Here is a 14,523-nt window from a genome sequence, read left to right as displayed (position 1 = left end):
GTTGGTCTCTCACAAACCAATTCCCAAAGCCGGTCACTTTTAGGCCATATCAGCACTCCATCTAATTTCCCATGATGCCCTTTGATGGAATTTACCTTGCAAAGGGCAGGTGAGAAACAGTCCACAGTAAGTACCTCCATGCCATTTCAGATGCAATATACGATGCAAAAACTGGAGCCCACAGCTTAACACCATTGAAAGCATTTTTCCTCCAGATTTTCCTCCACTTTTGCCCTGTGTTAAATGGAAACATTTAATAATCAAAGCATGGAGCTCTCAGCTTCCACACGGCTGCATTGGCACATATCTTATAAAAGAGGGCCAGACGCCATCACGTACATCTCTGCCTTTTATGGTCAGACTGCTAAATTAATACTCACATTTGTCTGCACTGAAGCACTTTGGAACTATGCAATAAATAACAAAATACAGTCGCAATACATTAACTAAGAAAGACCAGCAACAGGAGCAATCTCCAAAAAGGTCTACTTATAGAGGACTTCTGGAACAACCTGAGAAGATTTTTGGTTGAAACACGGAGCGTTTGGGTGCTTACTGTGCTCACCCATAATGAGACTCTTGCAATGTTGCTGAAAACACGGGCTGCTTAGCTTGATTTTTCAGCCACCCGGCTACTTGTTTAGTTCCAGAATCTCTCAAGTGTTTTATTTTGAAGCAGATGCGCCTCTGGGCTGTGTTTGTGCCAAGTTTTGCATAATGTCTTATGTTCTTTATCAGTACAACAATATGAAATATTTAATAGGAAGTTATCACTGTGGCCAATATAAAAGATTAAACAGGCCTGTCAGTCTGGGTTCCCAAGAAGGAAACATGGTATAGAGAGGGAATCAGAAGAAACAGCATCAAATATACTGCTATGGAATCTGATCAAAACATTAGCATCTCTGCTTTCTTGGTCAGCAGCTTCATCACACCAAGCTGTGGGGAACAAGGCTAGGTAAGCACTTACGCTTCTTTAAAAAAACAAACAAACAAACAACCACCACCACCGTGACATTACAAAGCTTATCTAAGGTGTAACCCCTTTACTGAAGTAGCTGAGCACCTCACATTTGTTAGCATAGTTATCCTCACAACACTCTGGGGTGGGTGGGCAGGCAGGTCCATCAACCCTACTGAACAACCGGAGGGCCTGAGACGCTTGCCCAGCGTCACACAGGAAGTCTGCGACAGAACACTGAATTGAACTCATTTATCCAACTTTCAGGGTAGCAACCTAACCCCTGGACCATCCCCTCTCTGTGATACAAACATGTTCTGGGGGAAAAGGCTTAGAATAAGAAGGCAGACTGGTTTTGTGGCTTAATCCTTAGTTTGGGACCTGGGACAGCTGGGTTCCATTCTTGGGATTTCCCACTTCCTGTGGGACTTTGGACACCTAATTTAATAGCCTTAGTGCCTCAGTTGTCCCATCTGAGGAATAGGATTAATAACCCTTCCTGATCCCCATCCTTGTCTATTTAGAGTCTATGCTGTGACAGATTGACAATATCCTGAACAATCCTTATGGAATTAAGATAACTGTTATTGAATTAAAGTCAACCCTATTGATTTAGAAATTAACACCTTTGGAGTTCATTGTATTACAAATGCAGATGTTTATGCACTAATGTCTTTCTGCTAAAGCAGATCACAAAGTTTAAGACCATCTCTGGGAGGGATGAGGATGTTCAAAGGTCTTTTTAGAACACTGTGCACGAAGTGGATTTCCTTGCCTTTGGTTAGGGGAATACAACTTCTCCCACACCAAAGTCAACCTTCTGAAACTACACCTGGGGGGAGAGCGACCCTTTGTATACTAATTATCTGCTTCTGGAAGTGCCACATCAAAGACCCCTGAATTGCATAAAAAGGGAACTGAACATGTTAGGAGTGTTCTTGTTTTCAGCTGAAGTGCCAACAAGCTTGTAACCACAAGGATGCCCCTAGGGTGGGATGTTAAAAGACTGCACTTGCCAGAGCCCATGTGAGAGAGTTGGGATGAGCTTGGGAAGGCTTATTAGCATGCGGGTAGGTTTTTTTTTTTTTTTTTTTTTACTATGTTTTCTCTGGGAGAGCGTTAAACCATGTCCGATTCACGGACGATATTGTTTTGATTGCTGAAAATACTATCAAACTACAGAAAATGCTGCAAGAACTCAACACAAAAAGCAGCCAGGTCGGATGGAAAATCAACTGCTCCAAAATGAAATTTATGCAGTCTGATACCTGCCCAAATAACAATCAAGGGAGAACAAATAGAAGAAGTTGAGCAGTATGTCTGTTTGGGCCAAGAACTTAACAGGTGCTAGGATCAGGAAGGTGAACTCTCGCAAAGAAAGAAAGCAGGTTGGTGCACATTCAATTCTATCAAGGATGACCTCCAAGGAAAAAACAACAAGGCAACACGTGCCAGCCTCTTCAACTCAACAGTACCGCCAGCAATGTTGTATGGCAGCAAAACATGGAGACAGAGGAGCAGCAACTGACTGTCATGGAGAGGGTGATGGAAAGAAGAATTCTGGGAACTTCAATCCATGACCCTAATGAAGTGATCACACAGCAGAATGGAGTGCAGGACCTCGTTGTTGAGAGCAGACGTGGTAAAATGGGATGGGATGGGCATATCGCGAGGCTCCCTGACAATTGATGGACTACAGCTGTCGCTGAGTGGTACCCACAGGAACTGAATTGACCACTTGGCTAACCTCCAAAGAGATGGGAAGATTTTTATCTTGAAAATACATGGCCACACATGGAGAAGGAAGGCCAGGATATGAGAAGAATGGAAGATGCGTTGTATCAGCACAATCTATATGAAGGCTGAAGGACCGATTGATCGAGGAGATGTTTTCTCTGTGATGCTGAAGAATGAAGTAGGCTTAGAAAGACCTGTGTGGTAACATAGCTGCAGCACTTACAGAGTTATCCATCTTCAAAGAGGAAAACTAGCAGGTGTCCTAAGGCCCCTGTCTGTGCTTGGACTGACACCCTGATATCCGGGAACTGTCCAGCCTGGGACAACCCCGCTCAGAAGGGAGAGAGACATGTCTCCATGCAAGAGAGGTTACAGCTGCAGAGCTGAAATCTGAGAGTTGGATCCCTTGCTGAATGTCTGAGGGGAAAATACAGGCACAGTTGCCCTGAACTATGACACATGCTCTGCGGGACAGGGCCTCTCTCTTACAATGGGGTGGTCCAGCTCCTTGCACAGTGGGCCCCTGATCTTGGCTGGGGTCTCTAGGTGTTTCTGTAACACAAATAATAATAGGGTGAACTGGACTTTTGTGAAGGACTCTTGGTGCTTGAAATAGAGAGCTTATCCCTACAGAACTGGGCAAACAAAAAACGGTTTGGTGGAACTGCATCTACGCTAACCCAACTGAAATTCACTGCTTTACAGTGCTACTGAGTCAATGGCTGAAGTTTATGGAGCCTGATAATTGATGATATTTTTTACGATAAATGACAGCTTTAGTTATTTTACCTACTATATTAACAACAACCCATCTGCACTGTGGTAATACAAGTGCCTAAGGGGGTTAGGTACCCAGCTCAATGGGAGTTGGGCAAATAACTCCCTTAGATACATTTAAAAAAATCCTATCCCATGTACATATAATAGGGGTTAAAGAAAATATCTCCTCACTGGACAGCATCACACACTTGTCAAGGTGAATTATGGGGATTGAAAATAATACCACCTAATTCTATACAGCATAGAGCTCAGTAGAGCTCAAAGCCCTTTACCAAGGAAGGCAGTGTCCTTATCTTCAGTTTACAACTGGGGAAACTGAGGAACAGAATGACAACATGACTTGCTGAAGGCCACCCAGCAGGCCAGTGGCAGAGCCAAGAATAATTCAGAACTCCTGAGTTCTAGCCCAGCATATTATGCAGCCACCCACATGGATAACGAATCATAAAGTTAGGCAATGGCACAGTTAATAGCAATGCACCTCTAGTCCCCCTCCATGGTCAAGCAAGGACACCTACTCTAGGCTGCTGGTTCCTCAGCCATCACCTCCCTTGGGAGCAGACCTGTCTGTCTCTCTCCCTCACCCAACCAGGGGTTTCCAGACTGCACAAGTCCCTGCCTTTACCGTGTTATTTCCCAGCAAGTCAGACTGCCGAAACAGGCCAGCATCTGTGCTTAGCTTTCTCTTTGAAGGCTAGGAACAATGTAATTCCCAGCCATCACAAGCTACCACCTTGCTCGTTATAAGCAAGCGTATTTATTCTTAAGGTGAAAGCATGACAGCGAAAACACACAAAAGCTCATCTACACATGCTGAACGCTTAGCAGAGGTTACCCCTCAGCCTCACAGAGGAGGCTCAGTACTCCACAGTCCTTCCAACCCCTCCCTGGACAGAAGGTCCTGTCCATTTGCTGAATCAAAAAGCAGAGCTGAGTCCATTTAAACTCATCCAAAAATCCTCTCTTTGTCTGTCGGTCGCTGGAGAATCCAGTCTCAGCTAGTTATAGGTAGTGAGACCTCTATGGAGGTTTTTACAACCTAAATGAATTTGTCTAATTGCCCTCCCACCCCTACTGTTCCTGGAGGATCTATGTTACCCTACCCCATAGAATTACAGACAGTCCTTGACCCACCACACAATACAGTGAGAGCTCCCAAAGATGTTGCTGGGTACTGCCATGTGTCACACACTTCCTCTGGAATGGGTTGTGTAGACGGTTAGACACACCCTATGGGGACCTGAGGGTCTGATCTAATCTGTGAAAACAGACAAGGCAAAACACCCTCCCCTATAGCAAAAAATCTCATCTCTAATGGGAGAGATTTTTCAAAGGCACTCAGCCTTGCCTTAACTCTCCTTCCAGTGATGTCAGAATTTCCAGCAACTTCACTGCGGGCAAAGGTAGGCCACCAGTGAGCCCTTGGGGAAATCTCACGTTTCCACCATGTGGTGACGATGGTCTTGACAATGACAGTTTGTGCCCTCTTACCATAATTGCCTATATGTAAAATAATATACCAGGGACCACTTTCCAAATAAATTAGGTGCCCGGAGAGCCAGCAACCTGGTAAGTTATTTTAATATGAAACAGAGCAATGAAATATTAAGGTTTGGAGAAATCATCTAAAGATCGCATGTGCTGTGATCTTCCAAAAAGGCCAGCCCTTTTTTCAAAGAGCTTTGCTCCAAGAAGGCTAGCCCTCTTGGTGGCTGTCTTTTGGGGAATGACTCTAGTCATTGCTATGCCAGATCATAGCTGGGATCCAGCTCACCCAGTAGTCTGTGTCCAACAGGGGCCACAACCACTGCTTCAGAGGCAGGTGCAAAAAGCCATATGGACAAGAATGAAATACCCTACTCAGGGTGATTTTCTTGCTAACTCCCATCACTTTGTGATTAATCATAAATACCAGCATATGGACGAGACAGGATAGCCTTTTGGATAAAATTGTGCATCATGTGGATGTTTTCATTATCCATATAGCTATTTCTAATCTTTTTCTCAATATTGATTAGCATGTTGCTCCAATGATATTTTGCGGTGATAAGTTGCACAGCTTAAATGTGTTTTGTGCAAAGAAAGCAGCATAAAAAAGTATATGTTGTGCAAACTCGTTCCTTGGGTCACTTTTTTCATTGTTGCCTTTGAAATCCATTAGATATCTGTTTGAACTTGTATAGGAAAAGATAATTTGGCATTCCTGATTGACTACCTGGATACCATTCATTATTTTATAACAATGCAATTAATCATAGAATATCAGGGTTGGAAGAGACCTTGGGAGGTCATCTAATCCAACCCCCTGCTCAAAGCAGGACCGATCCCCAAATTTTGCCCCCCGATCCCTAAATGGCCCCCTCAAGGATTGAGCTCACAACCCTATGTTTAGCAGTACAATGCTCAAACCACGGAGCTATCCCTCCCCCCTCAACTGAGCTATCCCTCAATTGTATGATAAAGTTCTGTGGCCAGACTGTCTTGGGATGCATGGGGTAAGGTTTGCTATAGGGGAGGATATTTTGCTATAGGGGAGGGGGGGAAAGGGCTACAAAAGGCTCCTATCCCCTTACATAACTATGTAAGGTCCAGAGACAATCCAGCCCTGGGAATAAAATGACCACAATACAGAACATATAACAACAATCTTACTATTTTTCAGATGCCCAGCCATCGCTGTTCAATGGCTAATCTGGTAGATTTGCCTCTTCTGAAGTTCAGCGTATCATGATATGTTCTTCGCAAACGGAGGTGTTTATTAAAGAAAAAGAGCTACAACTGCAAACTCAAATAAATAAGTTTCCTCATAGCTCATGTTCTAGCTTTGTCTCTCTTGCTTACCAAATACCCCACGCTGTCTGGACTGCTATACAGCAGACAGATACATCTAGTGGCTGAATAATATATTGCAAGTAAACATGTATGGAAAACTTTAAAAGAACAAAAAGAAAAGGAGTACTTTTGCACAAGTACTCCTTTTCTTTTTGCAGATACAGACTAACATGGCTGCTACTCTGAAATCTTTAGAAGAACAATAATTCTTAATCTGCAATCATCAAAACTCTATGGAAGGACCACAAATCACTTAAACTCACCTTGACATCAAGTGAATTGGTATTTAATTGGCACTGGAATAATCAAACTTTTTCATACAGTTTGGTGGCTATTATCTCTTTTTTCTAATTTGGGATTAATTTAAAAATGCATAAGGGTAATGCATCAGATAAGAGCGCCATAGACTCAGAGGTAGGGAATACAAACATTCGGGTTCATGTTGTCAATCATGGAATATTAAAGAAACAGCCCACATTACGGCTGGCTTATAACAAGCATACAGGTAAGAACAGATATTCAAAATTGCTCAGTACCAACCAACATACCCTGAGGTGCTGCTGAGCACCACTGAAAATCTGGCCTTTTCATACAGATGCCATACAGGTGCTGAGCACTTTGGAAGAATCTGGTCCATAAATGGACCAGGTGGGTCCCAGTTTAGAAAAACATGGAAGCATATATTTGAATAAGTCCATCCCAGTTCAGTACAGCACATAAGCACATTCTTAACTTGACCATGTAACATGGGTGTTGAAGTGCTTTCCTGACGAGGGATGCTTTTCTTAATTGGCGTCTAGATACCGTCCTGACGTGTCTGGGAAATGTGGCAGCTGATGGCCCACCTATTTTAGAGCCCATCCCCTGCAGCAACATGAATACAAGGCTCCTGCGTGCTACTTTAGACTCCTCCAGAGAAGTGCACAGGGTGTGCGCTCCTTGTAAGCCACACTTGGTTAAACACGCTTGATACTTGGCTCCCACGAACAGCCCAATAGAAAAGGAGCAAAAAAATTCCCAATCCAAACCAAAGCACCCCAGCACTGAAGGGCTGCAGCACTTGGGCCAGATCCCAATGGCCTCTGACTCCATCATGATGAAAAGAAAGAAACCTGCAAATAGAACCTAAGGGTCCCAGGCACGGGTACCAAAAGGCACGAAGTCCATTTACCCCGGTGAATCCTCACTGCTTGCCTACCACAAAGTGCCCTTGAAAAGGCTGCCTGGCTTAACAACAAACCAACACACAGGTGCTTCTCTTTTCCCCCCATGTACTAATGAAAACCTATTCTTTATACTCTGGCAACAACCCCCACTCCTGGATATTGCAGTAGCCCTGGGGAGAGGAGTATCACTGATAAGAAACCAGCACGCTATCAATACTGTGTGGCTGCAAGACTGTGTTAATTCTTGTCATAAAATGAGCATACTTGACTGGCAAAAGGGATTGACAGAGGGATTCACTAATCCCTGCACAGTGATAAAATGCATGCGTCCTCCTTCTGCTATGCATATCAGCCATCAAGAAAAAAATACAAAGACAGGATATGGCGTTTGTGTATGTGTGTGCACGCCCACCCACCCACATAGACAATTCATGGCGTGAGGACACATTGATCATCAAACTAACTCCGCTTAATTAGCGTCTGACAGCGCTAACGTTTCTCCCGGTGTATTCAGAAGGAAAAGCTGAAGTTACTGAGCAGTGGCTGATGTTCGAAAGCTTGCAAACTAAATTTGATGTAAAATGGGTGCACTGCAAACCCCTAACCTGAATGCCCGTGAAGTGTCTAAGGGCCAGATTGCCAAAGATATCTCCCATTCCACACTGAAGAGTGCATCAGAGTGTGAAGAGTGGAAAATACAGTGGGGAGATTTATATACATAGAGAACATGAAACTTGTTAGCCTCTAAGGTGCCACAAGTCCTCCTTTTCTTTTTGCGAATACAGTCTAACACGGCTGCTAAAATTCTGAAACCTGAATTATAATTGTTATCATGGACCTGGCCGTTAAGAATAATAATACAAAAGATGTGGTGGGAAAGGTCTTACTTTTGTATTGGGTTTTTAAAAAGAAAAAAGTCACAAGCCTATGGCTGTAGGCTCCCACTCAACAAAACACTCTTAGGCCCATGCTTAAAAGTAAGCAGGGGAATATAGTCCCCACTGATGTCAGTGGAAGCCAGTTCCAGCCTAACCAGTAAGGTACAGCACATGAGTTCTTGGGTGCTGCAGACTTTTCCTACAGAGTTCATTTCTTTCCCCTTTGTATTAAACTGGGAGTGAAGAGTCATTCATGTACGAATGTCATATTTTTGCTACGGAAAGCTTATTGCTCGTCAGCAGTCTCAGTTTTGCATGTTCTATACCGATGGCCCATTATTAGAAAGCGTGTGGCTCTGAGGAACTACAGGGAGCTGCGAGAAGCAGCTTTATTCCAATAAATGATGGTAAATCCACAACAATGAAAAGAAAAGAATCTGCAAATGGAGGGGCTAATGGGTCTGTATTTGTAGGACAACATAGGTAGTTCACTGCAAACAGAATCAGGTCATTCTCTGGTCTCCCCTACCCAAAGGAGCTAGACAGGACAGAATGAAACTGTGTTAGTAGGTTAAACTGATTTAATAACTTTTACCTATATGATGATTAGCAGAAGAGGGCAACAAATTCCCACAAGAAGTCAGATGAATTTAAAAAATGAATTTGCTTGAGCTGTGTTACAAATTATCATATAATAAATAATATTACCATCGTTCCTAGAAGTCCCAACTAAAATCAGGGCCACATTGTCTGGGAACGACACATACATGTATAGAAAGCAAGGTCCTTGCGTTACAGTGCTTTCAGGCTCAGGCCTTGATCCTGCAGAAATTAACACAAGTGCTTACCTTTACCCATTGTCCCTGTGCAATCTCTCCATGCAGGACTAAGCTTAAATAGAGCTGGGAGTAAGGAAGTGTTGTTATTCCTGTTTTAGAGATGGAGAAACTGGGGCACAGGGCAATTGTAAGTCATGCCCAAAAAGTCATACAGGAAATCTGTACCTGAGTTGGGAATTGAATTAGCTGCTTCCAAATCCAGCTTCTCTGAGAGACTCAGGTGCAGCTCCTCAAGGCTATGGGAGTTAGCTGCCTAGTTCCTTTAGGGTCTGGGCCTCAGTGGCTTCATTCCTACCTCCTGGGAATAGAAATTACAGTCGTCCAATCAGGGGACAAAGCGCATTCCATGTGGCTAATCAAGACTGACTCAGCCTGAGAGACTGCCTAAAATTCATCCCGTAATTACTAGTGCTGTGAAGCCCATGAGCGGATAAGCTGCTAAATCTGTTGAGTAAATTCACAAGTAAATTATTAGGACTTCCCCCCATTCCGTGGGAAATTCAGAAATTTAAAACCAAATGTGGTCTGCATTGGAATGAAAGCTCAAGACTCCGCAGACTGGGAATTCTGAAATTGTATTTAAAAAACAACCAAAAGGACTTCTAATTTGGGCTTTTGAAAACAGAATTGATGAGGTTCCCCTGAGCTCCCCAGAGATCTGTTGCCTAGCTGGAAGACTGGCTGCCCAGAGAGTCCTGGCTTCAGTTGGGACTCCCAGGGCTGCCTGCTTCCCAGCTCCACTGCAGCCTGCCATGGAAGTGGGCCAGCTGACAGGGAACCAGGCAGGTTTCTCTGGCAGAAACATTCCCAGGGAATATGTCAATTTCGTCAAATCATCATTTTTCCAGCAGGGGAAAAAAATGTTCCATAAGAAAATTTCCAACTAGCTCTATAAATTATTTGCTCAGCTATACTGATTAGTTCTTACCTGAGTGCTTCCTTCCTTCGTTCATGCTTGAGGGAAAGATAAGATATTGAATTATACAGTTCACTTCCCAGGGCTATGAATTCTTAATCTTCCACAGTCACTGGGCCAGAGCCTCAACTGGTGAAAATCAGCATAGATCCATTGATTTTTGTCTGTGTCCTGTCCAGAGCTTCGGTTTCACTAGAGCTTCAGTTTCACCTTATTTTCACGGTGTCCCGTCCAGAGCTTCAATTTCACCTTATATTCAACAGCTGGGGGTCTAGCCCATTATTCTGATCACTGAGATTGGATTTGTTTTAGTGCTTATAATTAATTTGCTCTTGATTCCACTGGTATAAAAGTTCTACCTTAGACTTTATTTCTGTAGAGAACTTAGAAAAAGTCTTCCCTTTTATTAAAAAAAATAATCATGTAAAGCTGAACTGTCCGTTTGCAAAGTTTTGTATGGCTCAGGGAAAATAAGATTATGCAAGGAGAGAGATTCTTTTCTTTTCTGATCTGATCTAATAATGCAAATTTCAAATGGCAACAACAAATTTTATTAGATCTAAGCTCTTGCTATCTGTCCGTCAAAATGTTATGAAGTCCTTTAATGATTAATAATGGTGGTGTAATATCCATGAAGAGATGACAATAAATAACTGGATTTTTGTGTGTGGTTATTTGACTCTCCAGCACCCACACAACTGACCTCTACCTGCCCATCTTCTGACCAGTTCTAGTTATGTCATAATACAAAAATACATAATAATAGTCCACCAAGAGTAATAAATCCCAAACATAGCAAGTGGGAAAATTAATGTCGTCATTTCATGACCTCATCCTCTCCTTAGTATGCCCTGCCCTCCTCGGTACACTGAGATTAGTATTATGCACTTACCTTTATACTGAGGAGGAGGCAAATCCAAATGACAGTTCTTCCCCACAGAGAGGGGAAAGACTTTCCTGTTGCCATTGGTGAATAAGTGATTGATCATTTTGAAAGCAATTTCAATAAGGAACTGGAAGTTTGGGTGATTTGCAATAGGATACAGAGTCTTTCCACTCTAGGTCTTTGGGTCAAATCCCTCTCTGATCAATGGAGACTAAACTTATTACCATCTGAAGATTAATTGGGAAAATCTGGTGGTATCAGTCCTGTTCTTTGTAGACCGGTGTCTCCATCACAACGACCATCACCACCAACAGCAGAAAAGCCAAGGAGCAAATGGGCATAGAGAGTGAAATGCTCTCACACCTCTAGAGATGGTATACTGTGCGCAGCTCTGGGCTCCCATGTTTAAGAAAAATGAATTAAAACAGAACACATGCAGAGGAGGGGTACTAGGATGATCCAAGGAACGGAAAACCTATCTTCTGAGAGGAGGCTCAAAGAGCTTGGCTTGTTTAGCCTAACCAAATGAAGGCTGAGGGGAGATATAACTGCTCTCTATAAATACATCAGAGGGATAAATACCAGGGAGGGAGAGGCGTTATTTAAGTTATGCGCCAACGTGGACATGGGAACAAATTGATATAAACTGGTCAACAAGTTTAGGCTTGAAATTAGACAAATGTTTCCAACCATCAGAGGAGCGAAGTTCTGGAATAGCCTGCCAAGGGGAGCAGTGGGGGCAAAAAACCTAACTGGCTTCAAGACTGAGCTTGATATGTTTATGGAGGAGATGGTATGATGAGACTGCCTATGATGGCATGTAGCCGCTCTGTGACATGTTCAGGGTCTAACTGATGCCATACTTTGGGTCAGAAAGCTATTTTCCCCCTGGATCAGATTGGCAGAGACCCTGGGGTTTTTCCACGTTCTGCAGCATGAGGCATGGGTCACTTGCCGATTTAAACTAGTGTAAATGGTGGATTTTCTATAACTTGAAGTCTTTAAATCATGATTTGAGGACTTCAGTAATTCAGCCAAAAGTAATGGGTCTATTACAGGAGTTGGGCGGGGGGTGGGGGAGGTGAGGCTCTGTGGCCTGCAATGTGCAGGAGGTCAGACTGGATGATCACAGTGGTCCTTTCTGGCCTTAAAGTCCACAAGTCCATGGTCCTTCAAGATCAGCATTGAGAAATACTTCCCAGGCAGCATGAGGAAGCTTATACTATGCCTCTGTTCTGTGGCTAAGGGGAGGACTTCATACTCTACAAGGACCACATCCTGCGAGTTTCTCAGCTGTGATTTTGCTGTCCTGTTTGGAAGTTCAGGTCTGTGTGTCATGCAGCAGCAAAGCTATTTTGTTGCATCTTAAATTAAGGTCTTCTGATGAGAGCCATTCCCAGTACAGATATGAATCAGTCTGTAACGCAGAACCCATTACAAAAAGCGTTGAGGGGTGGGGGGTCACATTGTGCTAGGCACTGCTTCTAAAAGCAACTGGCGTAGCTCTGAGCTAGTGCAATTACTGGCTCTCAGATGTAGTTCTTTCAGATTTTTCCTGCTTTCTGACTAGTTTCTACTGTATTGAGGGTTTTCAATTTTCAGTGTTTATATTATGTAAATTATCATTCATTTTTAGAAGGCAATTAAATTCATTTACATTTTTCCTCCCTTAAATAAACCAAAACTTGTTTTTGATTTAAAGTAAGTTTTGTACCACAAATTGAAAACCAGGGGAACATGACACAGCAGCAGGATTTCAAATTAACTTCAAAGGATGAGAGCCGATGAAAAAAGAGCAGCTTTCCTTACTGGATTGACACACCATAACACCGTGAACTAAGTCCACTATTTAAAAAAAAAACAAAACACCACCACGTGTCATTACTGTCAGTCAAGCAAAGACCTCAGAACTGTTGACCAGTTGCAAATTTTTGCATGCTTAAATGTCTTCTCAGGGGTGATTGTTTATCCCAGTTGATCAGTTTAACTTGAAAAGGGGAAACTCTCCTTATGTTTTCCAGTTAGAGAGAGCTTGGAGAGTTCATAGATTCAGGCCAAAGGCAGGGCAGGGGGCATTCAATCACCTAACCTGACCACCTGTACAGGCCACAGAATTTCACCCATTTATCCCTATTGAGCCCAATAACTTGTGTATGACTAAAGCATCTCTTTGGAAAAAGCATCCAGTCTTGATAAGAAGACATCAAGAGCGGGACAACCCACCACTTCCCTTGGTAGCTTGTTCTAATGGTTAATCACCATCGGTGATAAAAGTTTCAACGTCTTTGGCTTTAACTTCCAGCGACAGGTTCCTGTTCTGCCTTTCTAGGCTACACGAAAGAACCCTCTAGTACCCAGTATTTTCTCCCCATGAAGGTCCTTTCAAAATATGAATATGAAATGGTTTGTATTCTTTCTTCAGTGTCAGAGGAGGTATGGGCTGTAGAGTCACCATCACTTTGACCTGAAAGAAATTCTTGAGCATTTTTGATGTGATTAACATGACTTTTCAAAGTCGTGCTCTGATTTGCTTGGGCAGTCAAGCCCAGTGACAGTTAAAGGTGACTTTGCAGTCACTTTGCAAGGCCAAGTCGTGTTTGACATCATGCCAGCCGGTCACTGCCAAACCTCACTGGAACCAAGGTTTAACCACCACTCCTCAAGGTCATGTTCTAAGACAGCCTAATGGTGTTAGTTAAAAGAAGCCCGTTGACAGAAGTCTTTTGAGGGAGGATATGTGATGTGCAGGGTCAGGGGGACAAAGCAGGCAAGGAGGAGTGGGGGCATTGAGGGATTAATAACAAGAATTTTAGTTATAAGCTAGGGACGCATCAACTAGAAGTAACGGAGGAGGAAAAGGACCTTGGAGTATTGGTTGATCATAGGATGACTATGAGCTGCCAATGTGATATGGCTGTGAAAAAAGCTAATGTCGTCTTGGGATGCATCAGGAGAGGTATTTCCAGTAGGGATAAGGAGGTTTTAGTACCGTTATATAAGGCACTGGTGAGACCTCACCTGGAATACTGTGTGCAGTTCTGGTCTCCCATGTTTAAGAAGGATGAATTCAAACTGGAACAGGTACAGAGAAGGGCTACTAGGATGATCCGAGGAATGGAAAACTTGTCTTATGAAAGGAGACTCAGGGAGCTTGGCTTGTTTAGCCTAACTAAAAGAAGGTTGAGGGGAGATATGATTGCTCTCTATAAATATATCAGAGGGATAAATACCAGAGAGGGAGAGGAATTATTTAAACTCAGTACCAATGTGGACACAAGAACAAATGGATATAAACTGGCCACTAGGAAATTTAGATTAGAAATTAGACGAAGGTTTCTAACCATCAGAGGAGTGAAGTTTTGGAATAGCCTTCCGAGGGAAGTAGTGGGGGCAAAAGATCTATCTTGCTTTAAGATTAAACTCGATAAGTTTATGGAGGAGATGGTATGATGGGATAACATGGTTTTGGTAATTAAATATTCATGGTAAATAGGCCTAATGGCCTGTGATGGGTTTTTAGATGGGGTA

This window comes from Lepidochelys kempii, chromosome 4, assembly GCF_965140265.1.
Source record: "Lepidochelys kempii isolate rLepKem1 chromosome 4, rLepKem1.hap2, whole genome shotgun sequence".
In the NCBI taxonomy this organism is placed as follows: domain Eukaryota; kingdom Metazoa; phylum Chordata; order Testudines; family Cheloniidae; genus Lepidochelys; species Lepidochelys kempii.
Note: the sequence above shows the minus strand (reverse complement) of the source record.